This window comes from Lissotriton vulgaris, chromosome 5, assembly GCF_964263255.1.
Source record: "Lissotriton vulgaris chromosome 5, aLisVul1.2, whole genome shotgun sequence".
NCBI classification, from domain to species: Eukaryota; Metazoa; Chordata; class Amphibia; order Caudata; family Salamandridae; genus Lissotriton; species Lissotriton vulgaris.
The window spans coordinates 1,284,057,353-1,284,080,663 of record NC_141693.1 but is presented as its reverse complement, the minus strand read 5'-3'; positions in this window follow the sequence as shown (position 1 = coordinate 1,284,080,663).

Here is a 23,311-nt window from a genome sequence, read left to right as displayed (position 1 = left end):
GGCACAAATTTTCTGTGCCGGCTAGAAACCTTGCAATTTGTAAACATGCATCAAGCTGCGTACGCCTTATGCATTGCACTGAGTCTGTCATGCTGGCAGTAGTAGACGATATGCGTAGGGACTGAGAGGATGGCCTAACTTCCCATTGTTGCTGTTGGATTTGTCAGCAGCTTTTTCTGTATGGTAAACCACAAATTGTAGGTGGACCTGATGGAATCTGCTGCCTACGTGGTTCTGTTCTCGATTGGATGACATCCTACCTGAGGGACTGTATGCAATGAGTCCATTTGGGACCTTTTTTTTAAAGCTGCTCTTCTCTTTCTCCGCATTTGTTTATTATTCACATTACTCCTTTTATTCGGGCCCTTGTCTATCGAACTGCAGAAGTTACAACTGTGCAATTATTTCTCAGCTTATTATCATACTTGATGGCTTCTTTGCTTCCCAATGAAATGTTCACTCTATAATGTGCTTTATCTGGAATTGGATGGGTAAGAGGTTTAAAAAAACTTAATGCAGATAAAAAACTGAAATTGATTTAGTGAACAATAAAGTGGATTTATGGACTTCTACCATCTGGCGATCCGTAATGAGGGAGCCCACCTCCCCCCAAAAATCTGCATAAAGTCTGGGAGTGATCATAGACAATGAGTTGTTGTTAAAATCCCATATACGTTTTGTGATTTCCAACTGTGTCTATATGCTTCTGAACATCAAGAAGATAACCATGTTCCTGAACAAAGATGCGCTAATCACAGAGGAGATGGCTTTAATTACGTCCTGCCAGGATTATGCCAACTCTCTTTACTTGAGTATTAAAAAAAAACAAATGAGTAAATTGCAGACTGTGCAGAATCAGGCACCAATACTTATCTTTAATCAACCTAGATACTGTCATATTCTTCCACTTCTACTGGACCTTCACTGTCTTCCGGTGGATGAGGCAGGGAGGAGAAGAAAATAAAGTTCTGCAGTACCTAATTCTTCAATGTCTGTGTCATCTGTGTACATCACGGAACACAATAACTGGTGACTAAGGTGGTCACAGGACCCTCTGTCAGTGCCTATCACATCCATAATGCAGGCGGAGTGGAGTCGGGAGCCCACCCCAAATATGTGCTCACTCCATAGAGGAGCTGACCAATTTGCTGTGATACGATCCCAGGACCCCACCCTGGTCGCATATGATTGCTGCTGCGGTGCAAAGTAGTGGTTGCAGTGACACGCCTTCAGGAGACCACCCTGGGCATGTGCACCTTTATTCAGTCCAACGACGTCCTCGACTTTGTTAGCCTACCCCGGTCGCATACCTTTCCTTGCAGCTGTCTACTCGTCTGTCTGCTGGCTGCAGCTTTGTGTGCCTGCTGTCCTCGATTAGACTCTGCATTGGTTTCAAATTGGCCTGAAATCTCGCAAGAAGACAGCTCTCCTCGACGGCCATCTAAAAGTTATGCGGGCCATCCAATAGGCTGGCATTTTAAAGTCAGACATCATCACCCCCCCAAAAAAACGACAATATTACATAATGGATTATCTACACCTCTGGGTATTCCTCGTCATCCTCCTCGCCGGCTTGTGACACATACTCGCAGTTCAACCTTTCTTCCAATTAGGTGACCTCCTCTCATGGCATCTCAACAAATTATAGGCCACCACTACGAACTGCACTGCCTGTCCCTGGTGATTTGCTTTGTGCACTCTTTCACCCCAAGGCACCAGCTTGCTTCTTGACCAGTTATAGGAGGTAACCGTCTCTACGCACATAAAAAAAAGAAAAAAAATATGTCCAACTCTCTGACTTCAAGACAACGCCACGATTCTCAGACAAGGGGAGCCAGGCTAGAGTGCCCTAACTCGTTGTCGCAGGTTGGGCATAGACTTGCTATGCTGGGAGTTCCTCTTGTATCTGGTGGAGGTATGGGTCTTTGCTGGCAGGAATGGCTTGAAGATTTCGAAGACTTCATGAAAGGCTCTCAAGTCTCTGACCCTATCAACAGCTCATTGCACTACACAATCTTGTTGGAAAAGATGTTGGCCAAATCATCAATGAACTTTAGGCTGATGTTGTGTCTTCTTACCCAGATTTTCGCGAGGTCACTCTTCTGCAAGTCGACAACCATCCAAGTCCAAGGATTATCCTCAACGACCAAGTCACCATCGCAGTCCCAACCGTATTGACAAGAGGCGGGTGCGCCACTTAAAATGTTATCACTGTGGATAAGACTTCTCACAAACTGAGACGATTCCCGCTTTAGGTCAGAAATGCGGCGGTGTGGCAAAGAGAATCACTTGGAGAAGGTATGCATAGCAGTACACAAGAACACTAATTGAAAGTCAAGGGAATCCAGCTATCGCTATCATGCAAAAGCGGTAGGTGACCGACGAGACAACTCCACCAACTAGTCACGATCAAGCCTCTATTGACATGTCACTTACAGGTCGCAATGCTACGAATCCTAAGAGCTGAGATCTCTTACAGCTGTATCTCAAGACAGCGAGGAATACTTGTGCATGGTTGTAGATCCTGACAGACTAAAGAAATATCCACAACTACATCTCCAGATGGAAGAGCGCCACGTCAAGTTTGTGCTGGACAATGGAGCATCCCTTAATTACATTTTGGTTGCAGAATGCAACAAAATGAATCCACAACCTCCCCTGCACAAAGCTGATGTGAGTTCACACGTGGATGACTAAATAATCCCTTTCTTGTCTAGGACAATCTCACGTACAAAGATAGAACAATTCCATCCTTCTTCCATGTTATTGAGGGACCAGAAGCAGACTGTCTCTTCAGCTTGACTACAGCTGAACAACTTCAACTAGTAGAAATATTATACTGAGTGGACAATGAACCCAATATCATACACAAGTTCCCAAAGCTATTCACAGGACTTGAAAAAATGGCTCACTTTCAAATGCCCATCAAAGAACATGTGACACCCATAGCTTAGCAACATAAGAAAGTTCTGTTTCATCATCAATAGTCTGTGGAGGATGAGCTGCAGGATCTCCTCCGGGTGGACATCATTAAGAGAACATAGGGACCCACTCCCTGGGTATCTCCACTTGTTGGAATACCCATAAAAGGACCGGAATGCAAAGTGTGTCTGTGTTTTGACAGGAGAGCTCCAAATACCGCCATTGAAAGGAAAGATATCCGGGACTCCACATCAGCTACATGATCACGTTACTGAATGGGCCAAAAATATTCTCTAAGCTGGATCTTAACAAAGGCTATCACCAGCTTGAAATTCACGAAAGCTCAAGATATATCACCACTTTATCGACTTATCAAGGCCTATTTAGATACAAATGGCTCAGCGTCAGAGTTTTCTCTGCTGCTGAGATTTTCCAAGAGGTGATCAGAAGGGTCATTCATTATATTCCCAACACCCTTAACTACAGTGACGACATCTTTGTGTTTAGAGTGACAGTACAGGAACACAACAAAGCACTGGATCGGGTTTGTCACACTCTCCCGGAAGCAAACACAACACTCAACAAAGATAAATGCGAATTTCACAGATCAGCACTGAAATTCTCTGGACACAATTTTTGGGTGCAGGAATGAGAACAGAACCTAAAAAGGTTGCATCGCTGAATGACACCGCTCAACCTCGAGATGCTGAAGAAGTTCAATAATTTCTAGGAAATGGCCAGTCACTGTGACTGTTATATCAAGGATTATGCCACCATCAGTTATTCCCTGTGGGTACAAGGTCACATATTCAAATGAACAACCAGATGTGCTCACGCATTCCAATCAATCAAAGCATCTGTTGAGTCGGCCAACAATCTGGCCTACTTCCATCCTAGTCGAAAGACCAAAATCACTGTGGATGGTAGCCCTGTAGAACCTGGAGCCATACTGGCATAATATGAAAAGGAAGGTGATCAACGTCACATAGTAGCTTACGCCAGCCACAGCCTGACTGACACTGAGAGGGCATACTCTTAGCCTGAGAAGGAAAGCCTGTCTGTGGTCTGGGCCTGTGAGCACTTTCACGTCTTCATCTATGGGAAATGCTTTACACTTATCACAGACCATATAGCCTTGATAACCATATTCGGAAATCCCCGGGCCAAGATGCCACCCAGAATAGGAGGTTGGAGAATTTGTCTTCAAGAATATACCTATACAATCATTCACAAGCCTGGAAAAGAAGAAAATCCAGCTGATTACATGTTGAGAGACCCCAAGACATCCTCAAGCACAAAACAATCTCTAGCGGAGGAATATATACATTTTGCTGTTGCTCAAGCAAAACCACCTGCAGTGCCTCTCGAAGCCATTCTTGTAGCCACAGCAGCGGTTGCCAACTTGAAGGATATGAATCATCGCATCCAAACAAACAGATGGAAAAACCTAGAGGAGCCCGGACACAATCGACATGTCAACAGCCACAAATTAACCTCTTTTCAACATGTAAAAGACGAATTGCCCATTGCCAAAGATGGCTTCCTGCTAAGAGACAAAAGGATAGTCATTCTGAAACAGCTGCATCAAGGAGTCATCAATCTGGCACACAAAGGGTACATGGCATTGTGGCTAAGAAGAGAGAGTTGTGTGAATAGGTCTGGTTCCCTTCTCTTGATCAGATGGTCGAAGTCACTCTGAAAGACTGTTCTCAGTATCAAGTAGTCGGATGAGAAGAGCCACTTTCACCTCTACAAATGTCAGAACTGCTGGAGGGTATTTTTTCTCAAAACATTGCAGTAGACTTCTTTGGTCCACTACAATCAAGCAAATACATTCTTGTTATAATGGACAAATATTCCCGATTCCGAATTGCTCACCTGATATCTTCAACCAAAGCAGCCACCACTATACCAGTGTTGGACGAAGTCTTCACAGCATGGTTAAGACGGACAATGGTCCTCCATTCAACGGACATGAATTTTCTGAATTTACTAACCATCTCAACTTTAGACATTGGAAAATAACTCCCATGTTGCCACAGGCCAATTGGATGGTAGAGAGATATATGGCCCCTCTGAAGAAGGTCATACAGCAAGCTGAACTGTCAAGGCGAGATGTTCAATCTGCACTAAATGAGGTACTACAAGCATGTTGAATCATACCACACAATACACAATACCAGATGCAGGGCTGCACTGTGCACAGAAGAATACTGGCTTGGGAAGACTCAGCTGGCTGTGTTTCTCAAGATTGAAAACATGAAGTATTAGCAGCAGTAGACAGATCCAGAAAAGCCAAGATTAAAAAATACTAGTGATAGTCCAGCAAGAACATCAAAGAAAAACTGAATGTCAATATCATGCTCATCCACTGCTAGTAACAAAACAAAAGGGTCCCATGGTTACGGCTGCCTCTGGTGACAAGAGCTTAACAAGGAAAGTTGCACATTTTCACAGATGCACACCAAGCACCAGATAGACATAGGCAGCGTTAGAAAGTGCAATTACTGAGGACACTCAAGTATTGGGCAGTGAGATCACGTCTCCCTCCCCCACAGCTGATGGGGGAGAAGTCTAACCAAGATGTAGCCAGTAGACCACAGCGTACTCATCGAAGACCTACACGTCTCATTGAAGAACTGTAACTATGTTTTTTTTTTGTTTCTTCGTTTTGCCTAAAATTTAGACCAATTTGTTTAAATAAAGGGGAGATGTAATGTTGTAGTAGACCTCATGTGCGGGCACTAGGACGTTCAGCTGGAGGAAATAAGAAACAGGAACCGAAAAGAGGAGCGACCAAGAAAGGTAAGAGTGAGAATAGCAGAGTTAGGAGTACAAGGCAGGGAGGAGAAGAAAATAAAGTTCTGCTGTACCTGAATCTGTGTTGTGCATGTCCTCTGTGTATGACGTGAAACATGACACTCCTGGTCATTTATTATGTTCTTCTTCATACAATCTGCTGTCTATCCTGACTTTTAAAAAGAAAAGAATTGTTGGTATCAGGTTTTCAGTATTGACTGCTGCCCTTTAGAACTCTCTCCCTTTTGCCCTCTGCCTTACCAGTGATGTCATGAGGTTTAGGAAAGATTTAAAAACTGATTTTAACAAGCGTCCCATCTGTAAAGTAGTAAAGTATTACCCACCACAATTTTTCATGAACAATTCGTTGAGGAACCTACTCCTCACATTGACATTGTTTGAGTACTTGGAACAGAGTGGCTGTCTTTCACCTTCAATGGAAGAAGCCTTGGCTGAAACCATTCTAAAACCTGAGAAGCCTGCTAAATTATATTCCTCATACAAACCGCTCAATACAGACACTAAAATACTCTCCAAAATCATAGCCAGCTATATCTGCCCCTTTGTCTCTGGATTGGTTTTACCTGAGTAATTGGGATTTATACCAGAGAGATCGACTGTGGACCATCTTAGTATTTTATTTGGTACAATTTAATTGCTTGATTCTGGCTCTTATGCAGTGACATTTTTTTTAGATGCTGAGAGGACACCCGACCCAGTCCAGTGAAGGCTCATGTTTCAAGTATTGGCGAAGATTGGCAATAAAAGAAATAATTCTCAAATTGACTCCCTTACTTTACATAGAGCCCTCAGCTCTTGTTCGTGTGAATGGTTCTATAGCTAAACCCATTTTCATAAGCAGAGAAAATCAACAGAGGTGCCTGCTTTCACCACTACTTTATGTTATTGTAGCGGAGCAACTTGTGTGCAAATTCACGCACTACCATGCACATAGAGGGTTGATATTCCCGGATAATAACCTTGTACTATCTGCTTATGCAGATGATCTTTTGCTTTATAGTTAAGGCTCCCTATTTTCCGTTTTTACTGCTTTTTACAGATAAATACAGACAGAAAACATTTATTTTCTTGTCTGTATATATTTTTAAAATGTGGATACAAAATGAAATTGAGTTGCTGTTTGAGTAATTCTAAATACTGTCTGCCAAGACAGCCAGGCCACAAGCTGTGTGAATTGATAGGTGAGGGGGTTAAAAAAGAAAGTAATTTTAGTATAGAGGCTTTAACACCAGTAGATATGCACAAGGTTGATACTGAAATGTGCATATTTTCATATAAGTGCACTGATTTATCTTCTACTGGTGTTTATATCACTGAAATCTGCCAGACATTCAAGCGTGAGTGAATATTAATAGGTTAAATAAACATGGAAATATACTTATTACAGCTTCATTTTTCCACGAAACCCACAATAAATATGGATAAATACAGATAAAATTAGCATAAAATAAATATGAATAAATACAGACGGAAATGTCAACAAAAAACAATACCATAAAACTGCGAGCCCTATTTATATTAGGGAAGCCCAACTAAATCTCTCTCTGGTTATTAATGCAGTTATGTGATTTGTGAGACTCTGTTTTGAAGATTAACTGGGATACATCCCTTATCTTCCATGTAAATATTGGTTCATTCCTAATTTGCATATTTAATTTGCTTATAATAACCTAGGAAAATGTGGAAATACATGTGCCCAGGGCCTGTAAATTAAATGCTACTAGTGGACCTGCATCACTGATTGTGCCACCCACTTAAGTAGCCCCTTAATCATGTCTCAGACCTGCCATTGCAAAGCCTGTGTGAGCAGTTTACGCTGCCATGCCGTCCTGCCAAAATAAACCTTTTACCAGGATCAAACCTTCCCTTTTTAGGCATATAAGTAACCTCTAAGGTAGGCCCTGGACAACGCAGAGGGCAGGCTATAATGTATTCAAAAGGCAGGACATGTAGTTTTAAGTTTCAAATGTCCTGGTAGAGGAAAATTCTCAACGCCAATTTTCACTAACAAGCCTATCTCTCCCATAGGATAAAAATGGGATGAATTTATAACATTTTTTTAGTATAATTTCCAATAAGGAAGAGACAAGCCCTTCAAGTATGGTGTCTCTGGGATCACAATTTAATATCCAAACTTATGATAAAGTCGGATTCTAAATAGCAAATCTGATAATGCCACTTTTAGAAAGTGTTGCGACAACAAATAATGGGTGAAATGCAGAATGAATCAAACATTCTTTCCCAGTCAAGAGATTTTAGGTTAAATCCATCGTTCTTTTGCTCACTATGCCCCCCCAGCTTGGACCCCGATATACGCAAATCAGTCTTGACCCCACTCTTCAAGAAAGTTGGCATTTTCTTGCTTTAGCCATTTGGTGCCTGTAGCCTGTCTCTGATCACAAGGCTGGGTGTAATTGGCAGTTGGGTTTTGTGTAGTCCTCCTACACAGTGCCACACAATGTGAGCTTAGGTGTGTCTCTATGGCCTAGTCTGGCAGCATGGATGGGGGAGCTGGGCACAGCCTCACTTACAACTAAATAGGCTGTGTCCGCCCACACACAAAGGGTTGCATACCCCCTGCAGTGAGCATGGAGACAGGGCAGGAAAGGAGGACCTCTGTGCACTTCAAATGCATGTATTTGCAGTCTCCTCCACTTCAAAGTCACCACTAGGTAAGTACTGGACCTCAGACACCACAAGGCAGTACACATCTGGACCTGTAGATACCCTGCAAGGAAGAAGGACTGCTTTCCTGTACCGACTTGCTGGCCTGCTAGTCTCTTGCCTGGGTGAAAAGAACTTTACCGGCATCACTTGACCCCAGAATCAAGAGTGACTCCAAGGGCTAGTTGGCTGGCCTCCTGATCTGAAGCCTCAGGGACATAACAGGCTTCTAACCCCTGCACCTGGACTCTGTCATCTGGAAGTCTGCCCTGCCAAGTGGTTACACTCCAGTTCTGGACCCTTGGAAGTGGGCCTAAGTTGCTTGCCAGCGTAAGCGATGCAACTTCTCTGCTGAGCGACGCATTGCAGAGTAGAACCAGAGCATATCCTTGGCCGAGCAGCACATGCTCAAGCAAAATCGACACATGCTGCATGGATAGAACCTGAAAAGGCTTGCATTGCTGCCACATCCTGCATCTTGGGAAGGATGCATTGCTTTCAGAGCACCCGCTGTGCGACACATTTCCCGGTGCAAGCTCTTTGCATTCCTTGTCAATGGCAGCCTCAACGATGACGCCAAAACTCTGCATCATCGCCCCATTGACAGGATCCTTGACGGTGATGCATCAGGACCTCGCATAGCAGTCTCGCCACATCTCAGAACCAATGCATCACCTCGGCTGTGCAACACACCTTCGACGAGGTTCCGTGCAACGCTCCACAACCAGGAGTTAAAGTACTCTGTTCAGCAGGCCTCACTGGGTCCTTGTAGCTGGTCCGTGCTCCATCCTGGTTGGCCTGAACTTACTTGTAACCTTGTTCTGGTCCAGTGCTACCAGATATCCCCAATAGCACTTTGTGCATCCTGGTGCAGTTTTTTACTTCATACTTTAAAATTCAATAACTCCAGGTCTACTGATTAGATTTTTGTCATTTTGGCCTTGTTTAATTTATTAAAGACAGGTCTATTTGTCTAACCTGGTGTGAGATCTTTTGTGTGGTCTTTTCATAGTTTTACTGTTTGAAGTTTTGCACAAATACTTTACACCCTGCCTCTAAGTTAAGAATGAATTCTCTATTCCAAGCCACCAGAGGGTGATCACTGGTTAACTTGGGTTTGCCTGCCTCTTACCCTGACTAGGATTGCGGTTTCTGCTTGACCGGGGATCATACCCCTGTCAACCAGTAACCCAGTTTCTAACAGGATGGCAAGCATTATTGCGTTAAATGGTCATCATTGACACTAACCCAGCTGCGGTCCATGCAGGTAACAGCGGTGGGGCAGTGGGACAGCATTAGGGGGGATTTCGAGGGACGATAATGAGGGAAAATTGAATAAAAAATTAAGTTCTCCTCTGCATTGTTCCTCAAAATACCCCGTCATGCAGCACCTCTGCCCCACCACTGTTACCTGCACAGACCGCGGCTGCACTAACCTATTAACAGGGTGGCCTTGATGGATCTCACCCTGAGCTCTATTATTAAAGAGTACAGAGCCAAATTTCCCCCTCCTGAATACATGGGCTTTCTCATTTCTCACATTTGTGGTTAGGGAGAGACACTGCCTCACCTTTGCCCCTTAAGATTCAATTTTTTAGCTCACCTACCTGAAAATAAAGCTGTACTATACATGAACGATAATGGTTGCTTAGGAATGACAGGGGACTTTACTGTACACTACTGCGATTTGTGTGAGTTGATGTGCCTGGCTCTCAGCATGTCTTATGAAGGGTGTGAGTTAACACTCAGAAAAGACTGCAATAGTAACTAAGAGGGGGAATTTCACTTTTATTGTGCCCTTTTGCGTTCTGACTGCTGTTGTCCGCTCCAGCCCGAGGATTAACACTGCCTGGGGTCCTGCCTGCCCGCCTCCCGCCGCCTAACTCCTTGTGACATCCTGGAGTTGGGCCGCCGAGTGGAGCGTGGGCGGGGCATATAGACTACAAGCCCCAGCAGCCCTAGCGGCACACACTGTGAGCTTTGCGCGCCAGGAGGGGCTTAAATTCAGCATCACCCCGGTCGAGTGGGGGAATTTCACTTTTATTGTGCCCTTTTGCGTTCTCACTGCTGTTGTCCTCTCCAGCCCGAGGATTAACACTGCCTGGGGTCCTGACTGCCCGCCTCCCACCGCATAACTCCTTGTGACATCCCGGAGTCGGGCCGCCGAGTGGAGCGTGGGCGGGGCATATCGACTACAAGCCCCAGCAGCCCTAGCGGCACACACTGTGAGCTTTGCGCGCCAGGAGGCGCTTAAATTCAGCATCACCCCGGTCGAGTGGGGGAATTTCACTTTTATTGTGCCCTTTTGCGTTCTGACTGCTGTTGTCCGCTCCAGCCCGAGGATTAACACTGCCTGGGGTCCTGCCTGCCCGCCTCCCGCCGCCTAACTCCTTGTGACATACCAGAGTCAGGCCGCCGAGTGGAGCGTGGGCGGGGCATATAGACTACAAGCCCCAGCAGCCCTAGCGGCACACACTGTGAGCTTTGCGCGCCAGGAGGTGCTTAAATTCAGCATCACCCGGGTCGAGTGGGGGAATTTCACTTTTATTGTGCCCTTTTGCATTCTGACTGCTGTTGTCCGCCCCAGCCCGAGGATTAACACTGCCTGGGGCCCTGCCTGCCCGCCTCCCGCCGCCTAACTCCTTGTGACATCCCAGAGTCGGGCCGCCGAGTGGAGCGTGGGCGGGGCATATAGACTACAAGCCCCAGCAGCCCTAGCGGCACACACTGTGAGCTTTGCGCGCCAGGAGGCGCTTAAATTCAGCATCACCCCGGTCGAGTGGGGGAATTTCACTTTTATTGTGCCCTTTTGCGTTCTGACTGCTGTTGTCCGCTCCAGCCCGAGGATTAACACTGTCTGGGGCCCTGCCTGCCCGCCTCCCGCCGCCTAACTCCTTGTGACATCCCGGAGTCGGGCCGCCGAGTGGAGCGTGGGCGGGGCATATAGACTACAAGCCCCAGCAGCCCTAGCGGCACACACTGTGAGCTTTGCGCGCCAGGAGGCGCTTAAATTCAGCATCACCCCCGTCTCGCGGGACGCCGGGCGAAGCCCGGGCCAAGGGCGTGCCCGTTTTAGCCCGTTATAGACTGGTAAGACTGGACTGGGCCACGTCATTTGCATTTTCCTTTCTCAGATCGTTTCTGTTGTCTGAACGTTTGATATCACTTCCATCTTGTTACTTTGTGACAGCATAACTCTATTTATCATCACCTGCGTTTAGTCATGACCAGAGAGAGCAGAAGTAAAACGGCGCTGAGCGCTGCACAGATAACAGGCCCAATAGATCATTTTATCACTAGGACAAACGAGGTGATAGATCAGAGTATAATTTTGTTGGAGCGTAGGGTATCCCAAGAGTTGGCAATAGCGAGAAGGTCTTCCATGGGCCCTCTTGCTTCTGCCCTAACCCCGACTCAGCCAGGGCCGATCACCCCCCTGTTGTTGCCATCTGAAACCATAGCAGAGATCCACACTGTTCCTAGCACTGTGGATCTCTCTGCCACTCAGCTGTCCCTCGATTCGCATCTAACTGACGATTTAGAAAAAACACCTGATTTACATCCATGCCAAACTCATGTAGAACCCCTGGAAAAAAATGCTATGGCGAGGAGGGAAGGGCGCCATATCAAAACGGGTGAAGAAAAAAAAGATTAATTCTAACTCAAATAAATCTATATCTTCCCCAAACATCCACACACTGGGCTTAAACCAGCCCACCCAGTGTCCTCTAAATGTTAGCAACACCCCTCTAATTAATATTTCAGAAATGCCCGAGAGCCTAAACATCATGGGGGCGGTGGGGGGTACATGCAAAGTATGCGTATCTAACACCCAACTACTAAAGAGTGTAGGGGAGCTTCTTAAACACCATCTACATCCAGTGGAAGGAAGCCTAATGAACATTGAAAAACAACTAGCGAAGCTAATTACACCACCTTTCACTCAGAAAACATTAGGCCCATCTAATGCAGGGGGGGGGACCCAAAGTCATCAGTACATCAGCCCAATCAGTTCAATATGACTCCCGCGCAAAACCGATACAAGCTGTAAAAGTTGCAAATGCGCAACCAGAGCGGAAAATAACACAAGATACTACCCAGGCTCCTTCTGGAGCCGGGCAGGCAAAGCCTAATATAACACAAGACATTTCCCAGGCTACCCCTGGTTCGTTAAAAGGTCTAACTCAGACAGCCAAGTTGAAAGCTACACCACTCATACCTCCTAAAGGGTTGGCCCCGCAGAATTTGGGTGATAGAAAGAAGGGAGTGAGGTTCAGGAGTCCGACACATCTACCACCTGAGGCGACTCCATACACCGCCATCCTTACTGGGGTTCCAGAGCTGCCTGAAAACACAGACGAACCTTCCTGGTCCCTTCGAAATAAGGTGCTGCAGGGGTTGAGCTTAAATAGACCTCTTCAACCACCAAATTCCAGCAGAATCTCTTCGGTACGAAGAGTACCGTGGATTGGTGAACTAAGAAAAAGCATACAGGGTGACTGCGTCATAATCAACTGCGACGACCCCGCCATGGTTGATTATATCTGCTCCTGGCATACCCTGGCAAAAAAGGGAGGGATTGATGCCCACCGCCTCTCCTTTTTTATCCACCATCGAACATCTTTGAATATGGAGAAACCCCAAACTGGGAGGAAGGTCCGGATTGGACCTGGAACCAAGTGGGTCGCTGGAACAGGAACAGGAATAGGAATAGAGACTGGGAATCTCGGTCTTGGTTTCCTAGAAGAGAACAGTTTAACTTGGAAGGTTGGAGGGGCATTTCAACAAGAAATAGATACGACTGCCTAGATATGGTCGACTGACCACTAGGGTATTCAATCGGGGTAAAACAGGATTATAGAATCTTTTCTGCTTCTCCAACCTTAGGAAGAGCATCCAACCCGTGCAACAAAAAACACTCTCCCTGTCATACTAGCTTAACCCTGCCAAGTACCAATCATGTCCTCCCTCGGGCACCAGCATCACTAGCATCTTCCTCTTCATACCAATTAGCTATGGGCTCCACATCTGAGGGGCCCGATTTGTTATAGACGCAAATGAGGAATGTAACAAAGCCTTCCTTGATGAAACAAATATAGGAACTCTAGACATGACAGGGCATAGTGTAGGTAATAGTGCAAGCCCAATTCCACTGGAAAAAGATCTAATACAAACAGCGAGGAGAGCCAGTGTGGCCTTAACATCGTGGAACATTGCAGGTCTCTCCAAGAAATCGAAGGACCAAACATTCCTATCCTTTGCCGATAAATTTGACATTATATGTCTTCAGGAGTGTTGGGATCAGGAGGAGTCCCATATAGAGGGTTTCAGTACCCTTTTTACCCCGTCTCTTCAGGGTAATCGAGGCAGGGGCTCTGGAGGCCTCTGTACGTATGTCTCTAATCTGGCAAATTTGACAGTGAAGAGATTTGAGAATGAGGGAGTCAATAATAGGGAGTGTAAATCCCTGCAGGGTTTTTCTGTGAAAGGGAAAGGGCAGAGCATTCTTCCGATTAATTAATATAATAACATCATGAAAGAAGAAGCCAAAGCGCTCATAGACGATTTAACCCATATCTTAAATAGAGAAACGGGAGAGGCTGGTTGTATCCTTATAGTGGGAGATTTTAATTGCCACTTATGCCCTTATAGTGGCTTACGATTCAAAAAAGGGGGTTGGTGATGAACAGAGTGTCTGAATTAAGCAGACCACTCTTACCCAGTCCAAAGATCAGGGCTTGATCCATCACCGTTATTTAGCTCACTGCACCATCCCAGCTCAGAACCTGGCTATATGCAAATTAGTCTGTCCCTGGCCCAGTGCATCATGGGAACAGGGCAGACCAAACTACCAAGCCAATTCTTCACCGGAAAGGAGACAAGCTTCCGGGGACCGGTTTCTGGCATTTCAGCCGTCGTCGGCCCGGCTTGCTTGAATCCTGATGGTGCAGTGAGCAAGGGACTCATGTCTGAGTATACCCTGCCACACCTATAGTGGCCAAAAACGATTCAAAAAAGGGGGTGGTGATGAACAGAGTGCCTGAATTAAGCAGACCACTCTTACCCAGTCCAAAGATCAGGGCTTGATCCATCACAGTTATTAAGCTCACTGCACCATCCCAGCTCAGAACCTGACTACATGCAAATTAGTCTGTCCCTGGCCCAGTGCATCATGGGAACAGGGCAGACCAAACTACCAAGCCAATTCTTCACCGGAAAGGAGACAAGCTTCCGGGGACCGGTTTCTGGCATTTCAGCCGTCGTCGGCCCGGCTTGCTTGAATCCTGATGGTGCAGTGAGCAAGGGACTCATGTCTGAGTATACCCTGCCACACCTATAGTGGCCAAAAACGATTCAAAAAAGGGGGTGGTGATGAACAGAGTGTCTGAATTAAGCAGACCACTCTTACCCAGTCCAAAGATCAGGGCTTGATCCATCACCGTTATTTAGCTCACTGCACCATCCCAGCTCAGAACCTGGCTATATGCAAATTAGTCTGTCCCTGGCCCAGTGCATCATGGGAACAGGGCAGACCAAACTACCAAGCCAATTCTTCACCGGAAAGGAGACAAGCTTCCGGGGACCGGTTTCTGGCACTTCAGCCGTCGTCGGCCCGGCTTGCTTGAATCCTGATGGTGCAGTGAGCAAGGGACTCATGTCTGAGTATACCCTGCCACACCTATAGTGGCCAAAAACGATTAAAAAAAGGGGGTGGTGATGAACAGAGTGTCTGAATTAAGTAGACCACTCTTACCCAGTCCAAAGGTCAGGGCTTGATCCATCACCGTTATTTAGCTCACTGCACCATCCCAGCTCAGAACCTGGCTATATGCAAATTAGTCTGCCCTGGCCCAGTGCATCATGGGAACAGGGCAGACCAAACTACCAAGCCAATTCTTCACCGGAAAGGAGACAAGCTTCCGGGGACCGGTTTCTGGCATTTCAGCCGTCGTCGGCCCGGCTTGCTTGAATCCTGATGGTGCAGTGAGCAAGGGACTCATGTCGGAAAGTTTAATGCCCACTATATACCCTTCGGGTGAAGTCTGTTGACCTGAATAGTAAGATATTATAATGAAATGACAGGTGTAATTCTTCACTAGTAACATAGGCATGTAGCATTACATCGCTTATAAACAACCTAACTGATACCTTTTTCTCCTTTCTGTCTCAAATTTTCTCTATTGTTTCTCTTTCTTTATTGGCTATTATTAGGATATTTAAAGGTATGAATATACTTGGGATGATGGAAAACACCGTATCTAAAGAAACTAAACCTATGCATGTTAAATGAAAAGGTGATGATATATATGCAAGAGAAGAGATGTATCTCACTGTAAGGCAAATAGAGTATCAGAAAAAATCAATGAATTATAATAAGTAGAACATGAGAAATGCCATGAAAATGAAAATGCTATGAGTACATGTACTTATTTGCAGTAATATGAATAATATGCCTATAAAATAAACATGCATTGTTGCTGTTTATGAAATATGCTTAAACTTTAGATGTCAAAAGCTATTGTTTTTGTTCATTTAGGCGGTAGTATCATTAGTAATAACCACAGACTAGCACATGTAACCATGAAATATGACCTGTTTTTACACTGCAATACAAAATTGTAAAAATATCTTTTTAAATCATTTTTTTCACAGCATTATGATGGTACAGTCCTGAGGAAGACACACCCTAGTGTCGAAACGCGTAGACAGGAAACCATCCAACAGTTTTCATATGTAACTAATGTTGTATATAGTTTGACTATTATTTTTACATATGTGGCATATGCCACTTCTAATGTGCTAGCAAGTATTGATATTTTGCCTGGGTATTTTTGTTTACACATATTAATTGCCCTGACCCCGGAATTTGATTCTTATCAGGGGGTCCTTGTTGTCTTACGTATCACTCCTTAAGTGTGAATATGTGTTTGGTCGGCCAACCCCAGCCTCTGCTCACTTAGGTTTCTCCAGCCTGGCTGCATTGAGTAGCCGCTCTGGAGAAACCCCCACAGACTCCCTGCTCTGAGCGGAGCATCTTTCCAGCATGCTCACACCAATCCCTGCGCTGCTCTCACATGAGAACAGCAGGTGGATTGCAGGGAGTCCGTGACATGGCCCCAGTGCTTACTGGGACCAGGTAAGACTTGGCAGAGTTCGCTGCGGGAGGCGGGGGCAACTCCAGGTACGTTTTTCTCTTTAATTTATGCTTTATTATAACCCCCCTGCATGCTCCCTCTCCCCCGCTGCCCGTCCACCTGCACACCACCTCTTTTTTTGTGGCGGACGCGACTGTCTATATCGGTGTTAAAGTAAATGAAGTTTGTAACATGATAGTACGCATAAGTACGTGAAAGCCAGACTTTTAATTTTTAGTCTGTCTTGGCAGTACAGCTGTCTTCAAGACCTATTGTTTCAAATTCTTTAAAATATGGAGAGTGGGCCCCCAATGAGAAGGGTATTGCTTTCTTGCCTCATCCTATTAACGGATTGAGGTACTTTCATGACTCAAAAGCATACTGAATCATCTCATCACATTTCACGCATTGTACAGAGAAAGTAATTTTTGTGGTAAATTACTATCTTTTTTGCGAGGTATTTCCCCCGATGTTTTGCCTTTTTGCTGAACCCTATTTTTACTGACTATAGAACTCTGTGGACTTTATTCCTGCTAACCAGTGGTAAACCGTTTGTGCTCTTTCTTTCAACATGAACTTGGCATACCCCGAATGGCATATTTAACTTAGTTATAAGTTCCTAGGGCCTCATTTATGAGAAATGACGCATCGCTGCGTGAAAGCAGCGATGCGTCACTTCTCAGTGCGCACTCCTTGCGACATGATTGATACGTCATATTTATAATATGACGCATCATGTCGCAAGGAGTTACAGATAAATCAGTATTTCTGACATATCTGTAAGAGCAAAAGTGACGCATTGCTGGAGTGTGACACAAAAGTGACGCAACTCCAGCAATGTGTCTTTTCACACGGGGCAAGCCCCATGTGAAAGGGCCTGCATCAGTCTTACGCCTGCTGGGAGGCAGGCGCAAGATTTTGATGCAACGGCGTCCTAAAAGTGACGCACTGAAATCTCATAGATTTCACTGCGTCACTTCTACGACCCTTCCTTGCGTCAATACGCCCCCCTTGCATACATTATACCTGGCGCAGGTATAATGTCGCGCAGGGGTTTACAAAGTGACGCATCTACCTAGATGCGTCACTTTGTAAATATGGCGCAACAAGGAGCATTTTTTACGCCACTGGTGCGTCACAAAAAGTGACGCACCGGCGGCGTAAAAGTGACACACAGCCTCATAAATGAGGCCCCTAGTATATGCTACCCACAGAGTACACCGGACTTTTAAGGTAAATGTCGCCAGTGAGCTGCAGTACTTATTGTGCCACCCACTGCAGTGACAATGCAAACAATGTAAGCAGCACTGCCACCAATAGCTATGCTGTGCAGATTTGAACATCAAATTTGACTCATCAAAATAACCCCTTTGAGAGGCCTGAAACCCTCCTTTTGAATATTTATAAGTCACCCCTAAGGAAGCCTTACTGCCTATGAAAGCAGGTGCATGTTTGTTCTAAAGTAGGAGACATAAAGGCTAATGTTAAACATGTCCTTAGTCCTGCACTTCAAAGCTATTTCCACTCTAGCTGCAATGGCTAATCAATAGGAAAGCATTGGGCTACAATATTACTTTTTTTATTTAAGTTTAATAAATGTTATCTCCACCTAGAAAACAGTAAGAGAAAAATTTCAAAGGCTCTTTTAAATAGCTTTTAAGAATCCAATTTAATAGTAAAGTTGATTTTTTGTCTATTACAGAAAACCTAGCAGCTTGATTTCACCTCTGTGGTGAAGTGTGAACTGCTCCTAGGACATGGACAACAGGACGTTGGTGCATTTCAAATGAGCCTCCCTGTCACTGGCATATGTAACTCACATTGAGGGCCTACCTCCCGTTATCTTTCTAGTCACCAGAGCAACAATACCAGTGGGAGAGAGAGCTGCCACAGAACTGGGTTAGAGTAACCCCCAGGTTGGGATTGTAAGCATCTGCTTTGACATTAATGGGTAAAGTCCTGCTTGAATGTCACATTTTGCTTTGGCAAGTCAACTTGGTTTTTTCATATGACATTTGACGTGCACTTCAAAGAAGGGAAGCAGAGTAACACATTGCGTGTATCCTCAGCCTGATTTTACCACAATTCTGTCTCTAAGTTTGTTGAGGTACAGGGACTTCTTCAACTAGATTTTAGAGTTAGTTGTGGGAGGTCACCAGGGCTACAATAGTACACTCTCCACACACACACACCGACCCCTCAGAGGCCAGGTTTAGTGTGGCCAAAGACTTTGGCCATCTTGAAAATGCCCAAAGCTGGTATGGTTAGCTCCAGGAACCTTTACTTCATTCGTTACAGTGTCCACAGGGATCATTCCCATCCACCAGCTTGTGTCAGGCATAAATGTAGCACTTCTAGTTAACCCACTGTACATTACTCGTGGACAGTGTTCCCTGGAGGGTGGGCGCCTGCGCGCTCGTGCACCAGTGCTACCACAAGCGCGCAGTTTTTTTTGTGAAGTGCACACACTTCACTGTACAATTCATCATTCAGAGACCGTTTCGCGCCGCAGCTTTAAAAACACGAGCAGCATGAAAAAAATGGTTGTTTGCTTTTTGTGGGTTAAGACAAAGTAGTGGTGGCTGTGATCCTGGGCGGAGGGTCACAACAAGTTCAGCAGCAAGTGGCTACCGCACATGCCACTTGCTGCATTCTATTTAGTAATTGGAGTGTGGCTGCAGGGCTTCTGAAACAAATTATTGCATGGCTTTGTAAATATGTTAGTGATCATGAAAGTGCATGTCATGCTTTGAGACAGCGCTGATGTCTTACTTTCATAAACACTGATATATTTAAAAAATCACCCAATAGCAGGGCCGTCTCAAAGCATGACGCGCTTTCACAATCCTAAATATAATTAAAAGGCCACACAACCTGCATTGCTCCGCGTTTGACTTGCAGAGCATGTCTTTCTTTTTTTTTTTTTTTTAAACTTTATACTCGTGGCGTGATTTACGAGTGGGCTTCCGTTGTTCCACTCACTGCTCCTGGCAAGATAAAGATCACTCTGCAAATGTTCATGAAAAGGTTGCCGTGTGATGTAAGTCGTTCTGATACCCGGCATTGGGATGAGTAGTGGCACTTTCCATCCCAATGCAGGATGTCAGAGCACTTTCCATCATACCTACACATATATTTTAAATACCACTATTTTGATTTTTCTTTTATAGCACTTTACCACTTCTGTAGTGCTAAAGCGCTATTAAAGATATAAAACAAAATAGTTGTATTTAAATTGTAATTTGTGTAAATACTAGGGAGACCAACACATCTGACATTCTTACATTCTCTGGAAGAGAAGATGGAATAAACAAGGAAAATGCCTTCTCAGAGGCCTCTTGGAAATCCTGGGTTGCACTTAGTTCATCAGCTGGAGTTATCTTTACATCATCAAAGCTTTGAACAATGATTTACACAGTACTGTTTTTGTTAATGTCAAGGTCAACATTTGAACGAGATTTGGTTGTTAAATATTTCTTATTGCCAATTATCATTATTTCTCATCATATTTATTCAGTATTTTATTGTCTACAATTGTTATTCGTGGAATTTTATGCTAAGATCATATTATTACAGCCCATGTTTGATTCATTAATATGTATGATGTGTACGGCGTGTCTGAATGTTTCTTTCCTTTCTTCATGATTTGGATTGGTCTTTTTTTCAATTTTTTGTCTAGCCTTTAGAGTCACTTGTTTATTTTAAACTGCATGGTTTGAATGAATTAGCGCCACTTGTGGTATTTAAAATTGGTAATCAATGACCAGTTTATTTTGTGCACAATTGAGTTGGTTCAACTGTGGTCAAATTAAGCTGTCAACATTGGTTTATGAGCAGGATTTATGCCAAACCACTCTACGAGACACAACATTAGGTGTGCTCACAATGCCATTGTGGCAGTGGATAAATTTGACACCCCTGCCACACTTCTTTTGGCAGGCATGAATAAGGCATTCGACTCTCTTAGCTGGACTTATTTCTTTGCCCTGCTTACTTAATACTCGCCACATTAACGGCTTCCGGTTGCTTAGCCTTATTCGCCTGTTATATACAGACATACCTGCCTCAGTCCGCGTGGCTGATTCGGTCTCTAAAAGTTTTCCTGTCGGGTGGGGGACACGTCAAGGTTGCCCGCTCTCTCCTTATCTTTTTGCTCTAGCCATGGAGCTGTTGTACATAGCTTTTTCACCAATCTGTTTCATTCCCTGCTCGCCCTTGCATCAACCTTCTAGACTGTTTGTATGATTCTTTCTATGACTCTATCTCTAGTTCCAATCTGTGTCAGTTACTGCTTGGCCAGATGGGCGACGGTCCTGTTACTTTCTTTGTTACTGCAATAAACCACTTACCTGCCACCTTCCTGGATTTGGAGTCATCTTTTCATTTACAACATTTTGGCGACTTGGTGAAGGGAGCGTCTGGCCATTTCCTTTTGCAGCAAAAGAAAGACTAATTGAAAACAGTGATCCGTTTCCCAACGAACCCACTGGATAAAGCGTTTACTCTTGCCGATTTCCTGTTGTCTGTGGTATCCTTCGGCGTTGAGAAATACCGACTGAAAGCTGAGTTTTCTTCATTTCTCCGCCTTCTTTGCCTGTCTTCAGTTGATGACGTCGTTGATCGCGTGAAGCCCTCTGCGTTACCCAGCAACAGAACAACAAGGTGCGTAAGCGACACGACATTCCTTGTTGCCATGTGAACCTGACTACAAGCGTCACGAGGAGCTGAAGACGCGAAGGGTGCTACGCACTGTAGACGCGAAGGGTGCTGCGCGCTCATTGGAACGTTTACGAGTTGAACGCCGCGCATCACTTACGTGAGGTTAAGGGCGTAACCTCTATGACTCATAACGCAAGCGGCCATTTTAAAAACATTTCTTCGTGTGTTTACAATATCGGCAAACAAACGCTAATGAATTTAACACGCTAGTGTGTTTACAGTGCATAAGTGGTTCGTTAACCCTAAGAAGGGATTCAAGACTTCTATCCACAAGTAAGCATATTTTAAAATTAGTTTTTGGTGGCGCTTCTTCACTCTGGCAATATTTATTTAAGCGCAAAACATTTATATACATGACTTTGTGGCATCAATTTTTTTATTTAGACTACTGGCGCTTGGATATATATATTAACACTTTGGTGATTTACCCTTTTCCTTAAATAAGCCAGCTTTTCAAAGACCTTAATATAGTGTGTTTTGTCATGGCACATTCTATAAATGTTGCTCTTCCTCCGCAATTTTTGAGTGAGCCAGGCAATCCATCCACTCCCTGGGAGGACTGGATTATAATGTTTAATAACTACATCGAGGCTCTTGACGGAGAAGACTTCTCACCTAAAAGAAAAAAAGCGCTCTTGATGACCACATTAGGAAAGGAAGGACAACGTCTTTTTAAATATCTACCTCAAGTTCTCTCTTCCACTTCACAACCTTTGGATGAGTTTAAAGAAGCTATTGCTAGACTGGAGAATAGGTTTGGAAGAGAAGATAATCTAGTTCTTCAACGATACAGATTCTACAAGAACAAACAACTTGAGGGTGAAAGCATTGATGACTTTGTTGCCCGCCTACGTGAATTATCTGTTAAATGTAATTTTGGCCAAATGGCTGATGAACACATTAGGGACCAATTAATCGTACAAGCTAATAATAGGAAGATTCAAGAACGTTTGTGGGCGGCTAAAAATCCTACTCTTAAAGTGGCAATTGAATTAGCTAAAGTTGTGGAAGAGAGTGAAAAGTGCATTAAGGAGTTGCAAAAGAGTAGTATAGACTCAAAGTTTTCTGAAATATCTCATAAAGTTGTCAATAGTGACATTAGCGATGATGAAGCAGCTGCTGTCGCAATTGTTAGAAAGAAAGGTTATGTCTTACAAAAAAAAAATATGCCCCAACAGTCTTTCAATAGACCCCAGTTACAGCCTAGTAACAAATTCATGTCTAAGATGTGTTCTAGATGTGGGAGTTATTCACACATGTCTGACGCAAAATTCTGTTTTGCTAACAACAAGGAATGTTTACGTTGTGGTAAGATGGGTCACTTCGCAAAAATGTGCAAGAACAGGTCCAACCCGAGAGTTACTGTTGTAAGTGAATATAGTGACCTGAAGCGAGATGTCAACAAAATTCTGGTGTTATATGATTCTGTGTGTTCATGTGTTGAAAAGAGAGAAAGAATCCCTAAAGCTAACTTCATAATTGATGACAAATGTATCAACTTAATGGTTGACACTGGTTCCAAGTGGACTATTATTCCTCCTTGTTGAAGGAGGTATGGGGAAACAAATGTCTGGATGTGTGTGACATTTTTCCTTCCGGCTACCAGGGTGAGAAAATTGACCTTCTTGGTTATTTTGAAGGGAGGATTGTTTTTAAAAACAGGTCCACTTGGGGTAAGATTTATGTGTCCGTGGATGGTCCCGCCATTCTGGGACGTTCCCACCAGTATGACTTGCATATTATTGTTAATCCCAGAGCTGATGAACCTGTGTTAGTTATTGATGATTGTTCCATTGATGACATTCTTACAAATCACAGCCTTGTTTTCAGAGAAAAATTAGGCGAGCTACAAGGTTACTCTCACAGAATATTATTGAAAGACAGCAGTATTCCAGTACAGCACAAAGCTAGGAGAGTTCCTTTTGCCTTGCGTGATGAGGTTAAAGCTGTCCTAGAAGAGATGCTTCAAGGTGGCATCATTGAGCCAGTGGAAGCTTCTCCATGGGTTTCCCCCGTGGTCATTTCGCGGAAACCCGACAACAAAATTAGGT